Genomic DNA, 6,267 nt, shown 5'->3' on the forward strand with positions numbered 1-6,267 from the left:
TCAAAATCACTTACCAGCAGTGACAAATAAATAGCACTACTTGAGGATGTGACTAAAAACTTTCCATTTGGTTTGCTTCATCTAGTGACAAGAGGTACAAATAAAATCACCCCATTTGATGTAGCTGTTGGAACTGACCCCAGGCAGTAGTGCAAATATGCTGGGCCTAGTGTTCCTGGGCCCCATTACTTTTACTCCGTTTTCACAAAAGGAAAGCAATCCCACATTCTTCCATCTAGAGGCAGCGCTAATTTCCCTTCCCTCCTTTGAAGGCACTGGGTATCTCTTTCCTTAAATCTACAGATCCCCAATGGAGGTGGGAGGAGGGAACTATGTAGAGGCCTCTTCTCATGCAGCTTCCAGGTCTCAGGACAGCTTGGCAATCTATGGTGAGATGCTCTCCCAAAGTCCCACCAGCAGGCAGGCAATTATGGCAACAATGGTCACAGATCTTCTAACAAAACAGCTATTTGTTGGAATATACCAAATCGAAGACCAAACTTTCCCTAGGAATGAACTAGTTTTCATAAAGCTCTTCAGAAAAAATGCTTTTCAGGATCAGGACATGATTTCTGGTCAAAATAAGAGGAACTCCAGAATAGCCCACAGCTTAGCAGTGAGAGCACTCACTTGTGGGTGGGAGACCCAGAGCCAGGCCCCTATTCTGCTTGTTTCTTGCATCCCTCTCTTACTTTTCTCTTTTCACAAAAATAAAACAAAACAGTTCTTGAGTTCATCTTCAGACAGAAATGGAAGCTGTTCCAGGAACAAACAGAGAATTCAGCCAAGGAGCTGCAAATTAGTTCAATTACTGTATTTTGAGCTAGAAAATGAGCATGGCTATTCCTACCCCTTCCTTTTGCCAATCTGGATCTCTGCTTGCCAGAGGGAGCAAGGGAGAGAAAAGCTCTACAGGTCATGAGTGAAAAGGTAGCGTACTTCAGGGCCTTCTTTCCATACCACGTCTAACTACAATGTAAAACCCTGGCCTCACTTTGATCACAGAAGAGATACCACCACCACAGAAGAGCAAGAGAAGTCAAACTCATTATAACATATAGATGAAAAAAATTAATGTGTGCCCATCACCAGTCTTTTACCTTCCGGCTGATTCCTCATCCAGAAGTCTTATTGCAGCCTAACGTTACATATAAACAAGGCCACTGCTTTTTAGTGAGGCAAGAAAAAAATCAAAGCTACTCCAAATGGAAATCTTGGATTATTTATTTCTGTCACTAAGCTACAGTACGCAGTAGCTTAATCTCTCACAATTGGTAAGGAAGCTGTTCCAACACATACATTTTGGTTTGCATATTTCTTAGTAGGTGTTCTTATGCACTGACTCAAAGATCATACATACTGCAGCTTAAAGGGAGGAGCCTGTAGAATAGAACTGTCGTTTTGCTTTTGAATAAACTAATGTAAAAGCAAAGTTTCTATAAACTTTAAAGTAAATGTAGTAGGGAGGGAGAACAGTGGTGAGGTGTAGGGGCTCCATTGGGGTGCATTTACATCCCCTGAGAGTACTGGTGCTCCCCGACAGGCTGCATTCCTTGCTTAGGCAACAGGGCTTGCCAGTGCCCCCCCCCCCGACAGCACCAACCAGGAAGTGGGAGACCAGATGAAGCACCCCCCACCCTGGTCAAATGACTGGTCGGTTGTGGGGCACTTGCCCCCCCTAAGGTGGCACCAGTTGCCTATAAGGGAGAAGCAGCTAAGATTACAGTTTAAAAAATGGTACCATAAGAAATGATGATGTACAATTTATTTTAGAGGCATGTGCCTGCAGTGTCAGCCTGGAAAGATACTGAGTAAACCTTACTAAGGCTGCCCCCTTCATTGTGTCAGAACCAAATTTGATAACAGTGCTGGTTAACATAGGGTTAAGTACTGACATGCCCAGACAAGCTATGGAAAATCCCCAGAGGGCTGACAAGCATGCCCAGCATGTGCCCCCTGTACAACCCCAGGCTTGTCAATCATGGTTCTGCCATGAGGTAACCTGACTTGTTACTATGTGCATGCCCAGTCTTGCTCCAAGCATGACATAATTTGACTAGAAATTTCCACAGAAAAAGTTACCTGATTGGCTACCTGTTTAATACAAAAGGCTTGTAAGTTTCCGCCCACAGCGGAGACCAGACCCGACCTGAGAGCAGAGATTGCTACTGCAGAGACTGCCTCTCAGGAGAGCCTCTTAGGCTTAGAGCCCTGGTTCACTTCAAAGCTCCGCTGGTCTCCCCGCCACTGTGGCCTCATGGCATACTTCTGCTTTAACTGATGCTCGTCTTCGTATCGATCACCTGCTATTGACCATCGTTCCAGCATTGACTACGACACCAGTTCTCCATGTTCCAGTTCATCATCTCCATCATTGTTATTGACTTCGGCCTCGTTTATCGTTTTCGTTATTGTTCTTACTTCTGTAACCAAGTCACCTGCCTACGCTACTTCTCCATCTGGTAGTGTAAGTAATCAATAAAATTTTATCCTGTTTTGAAACTGCACGTCCCGAACCGCTCTGACTCCTCACCACTAATCCCGCCTGATCCGATCCGTACCCCGGCCCACCGTGACCTTGGGGCCCAATCCCCGACACATTGATCCAATTTCTGCTTCTCCATGAAGTGGTCCTCATGGAGGTTCTTTGGCTGGGCCAGAGACCTGTCAGTAGCTAGGAGTCTATACAAACTCAAAGTTTTGTAATGACCCCGCCTCTCAAAAAGAAGCAGTAATCTGAACTGCACTGCAACATCACTTTCTCCAGCTTCACAAACATAAGAAACTTCTTTTCATTCCTTTTCCACAAATATAAATTTAGAACTCAGAAGCTGTATCCAGAAACAAAATCTTCTAACCAGAGATGTAAGCAAACAGGCATAAGCAATGATGCAATTTTAACGTGTTTTTAAGCATTTTAATCGCTATCACCTTTAAAACATCCTTCTAGGTTTATATGCAACTGTGTAAGATCCTGATCTTAATTTCAAAGGAAATGACAGATGCTCAACACATCATAAGACCATGTCCGAAATCCTGATCCAGTTCGAACTTCAAGAATATGCTGGATGTGGAGAAAGTGTGTGGTGCACGGGTTACAGCTCCAGTGTATCTGAGCCTATGTAAATCAAAATACTGCTAGAGCAGGGGTGGGCAATTATTTTGGGGAGAGTTTTGGCAAGCCATCGCAGGCCATATGACAGGCAACCGGGGCAGATAAATATTAATTTTCTAAATTTTTTAGGGGCCCCACAGGCTGGACAGAATGGCCCAGTGGGCTGCATTTTGCCCACCCCTGTGCTAGAGTAACACTATAACCATCACAGTCCAGAAATTATGCAAAGGCAAGTATTTTTTTGGGGGGGGAAGGGGCATCTTTTATTGGACCAACTGCACGTTGGAACAGTTAGACACACTTTTGAATGCAAAACATTCTTCATCAGGTCTGAGGAGGGAAGCAAGCACACCAAAATGTAAGCATAGATCAAGGTTACACATATCCTTTTCAAAGAACCTCAATCTCTCATTAGTAAAATAAGGATAGTTCTTTCCTACATTCCATGGCTGTTGAAAGGCTCAAATCATTATTCAGAGTATAAAATCATCAGGATGATACGTAATACGTAAAAATACAGAAGTAAAATAGTATTATGTTATAAAATAATATTGAACACCTGGGAGCAATCCCAACAGTTCAATGATTGTTAATTCAATATCCTCTCATTAAAGTTCTCCTGTTTTGATTTATCCTGCTGGTAAAATAACGTAACAAAATATAGGCCATCTTCAATGATAAACAAATTTGTCACTGGTTTAACTTTACCTAGCTCTCTCATCCGGAATAGTGTTTGACGAAACATAATTGAAACTGCAACTGCCCTTGACTACTAACCTCTAGACATGAATGCATGCTATTTTCATTATTCTTATAAATCCTAATGTTTGGGGACAAATAAGGATGAACACAGTGTGTTCTTAGTTTTACACTGCTTATGTTGTTAGAGGGCTTTTCTCTCTCATGGCCCATTTTGGGCAACATATAAACTACACAGATTTGTGCAAAGGAGCACTGTATACATAAACAACAAAAACTGTTTATTTAAAACACCTCTTACCCTTTGCTTGTATTTTGTATGCAAAGATTTGAGCCTGAAATTTGAGGTGGATGAGCAAGTTTTGTCCATGGGTGGACCTGCAGTTCTGCACACTCTTCAGGGAATGGAGTTCTAACTGTTGGACTTCTCCCAACAGACCAAGTCAAATGAGTTGCTGTCTACTTACGTGACACCTGAGTCAATGAACTATATTTCCAACCAGTACATGACAGATCAGACTCTTCAGCTGAGTAGTAAATTGCCTTCTCATGAAACTACAGGATGGCACTAAAATACTGACACCGGATATTTAAATTGAGCTAAACTCCGTTGTCCTCAATTTAACTTCGTCTACCCCTCTCATCTGGAATACTGCCTTATAAAATATTACAATTAATTAAATATTTAATACACTGAAGATAAATTGTAAAACCTTAGGAAAAAATTGTGCGTTTCATTGCCTGGAACTTAAAAATCTTCTGACTGTGGCTGGATCATGCAGAAATGTGGAAGCTTACTTTTCCAGTTTATCCAATGGTAACTCAAGCAAATTATAGTTCCATTTAAAAATACAATAGGTAGGATCACCAGAAACTGCAGTACTATCATTCTGAAATCGTGGTGAAGGGCATATTATGAAAAAGCAAGGGAGAAGTTCTGTGTGATGTTTTTCACAGTCTTTCAATTCTTTCTTGACATTGTCTGTACTTAAACCTACTGGTTATCACTTTTTAGAGACACTGTAAGCCACTGGATTAAGCCCAGTAACTCATTTTCATAATCTAATGATTAACAAGCAGATATTAATGTTGAGGCACTCTTGCCCCAGTTTGGATTTGATCTTATGATACCAGACATGAAAGATGTCCCTCAAATTTATGCATTTCTGAACAGATTAATTAGACCTCCTCAGTGCTGCAAGGCCTGTATTGTATAATTATTTTGCTAATGCAGTAAGATTTTTCCCTGCTGGCAGAAGTGAAGCAAATAGTCTGCCAAGAAGACTTGTCTCTCTACAAGTAGAATTTGTATTCTTCTTGACATAAGAAAGATTCAAAATCTTCTACAGTTTTTCTCCTCCTGTTAAGATCCAACTGGTAACTCTAGTGACAAGAACAGACAATGGAAACAGGTAAACTTCATCTAATGATGTTCCTGTGTTTTCAGGATAACAAGTCTCAGCTTTATTGTAGTTGCAGAATAATTATTATTTCTCTGGCATCTGGAATGTGGTTTAATATTTTGGCTTTTGCTTTCAGAAGTGGTACAAGGTACATTAAATTACTGAAGTTTCATCTATTCTGACTGAATCAAAAAGGTAATTTATAGGCAACTCTTTCTCTGTCTTGTGGGGCGCTGCGATTCATGATATATTGTCAGCTCCACAGAACAATGAGAGTTAAAGTAAAGCCAAAGCTTTTTTTCCTTTCAGGCCTACCAACCACCTCACACAGAAGATGAAAGAACCTACTAAACCCTTTCCCCTGTTTCACTAAAGTCTCATCAAAACTATATAAAGCTGGGATGTGAAAGGAGGTGGTGGTACTTCTTAGCCCCAAGACAAATAGTGTTCATGGGCCCTATAATTCTGTTGCCTCCATGATGTACTGGATGAAAAGCCTCATAAAAAAAACAGCCCAGCAGAACAATGCATCATGGGATGCCTGACCAAAATGCAAACTTCACTTGGATCATGGAGTAAAACCACAGCCAGTATGCACTGCTGACACAACAGCTGATGCAATTACTTAATGCAATGCGAAAAACCCAGTTAGCAAATATCAAGTGCAGACATGCCTTTTGTCTTCCTCTATGTTCATGCCTCTTTGGTAGAAGGACAGAACCTGTACATCAATTTACCATATTTTCTAACAACATTCACCTTTTTCCCAAAAATCAGCCCCCAAGGTACATTTTAAGCATGGAAGCTGTTTTATTCCTTGCTTAAAAGGGAGTAAGTCTGGAGACACTGCATGCCATGCAGCTGCCAAGAGGGCAGAGTCCTATGTCAACTTTCTTACGGCAAGAGGTACGTAGTCATTTTAGTCTGAAGTAGGGCAGATTTGCACATTACAGACTATAATTAGATTTCATAGATTTCATAGACATTAGGGCTGGAAGGGACCTCGGGAGATCATCGAGTCCAGCCCCCTGCCCAAAGGGCAGGAAGTCA

Source organism: Crocodylus porosus, unplaced genomic scaffold (assembly GCF_001723895.1).
Source record: "Crocodylus porosus isolate Cpor-Errol unplaced genomic scaffold, CroPor_comp1, whole genome shotgun sequence".
Lineage (NCBI taxonomy): Eukaryota > Metazoa > Chordata > Crocodylia > Crocodylidae > Crocodylus > Crocodylus porosus.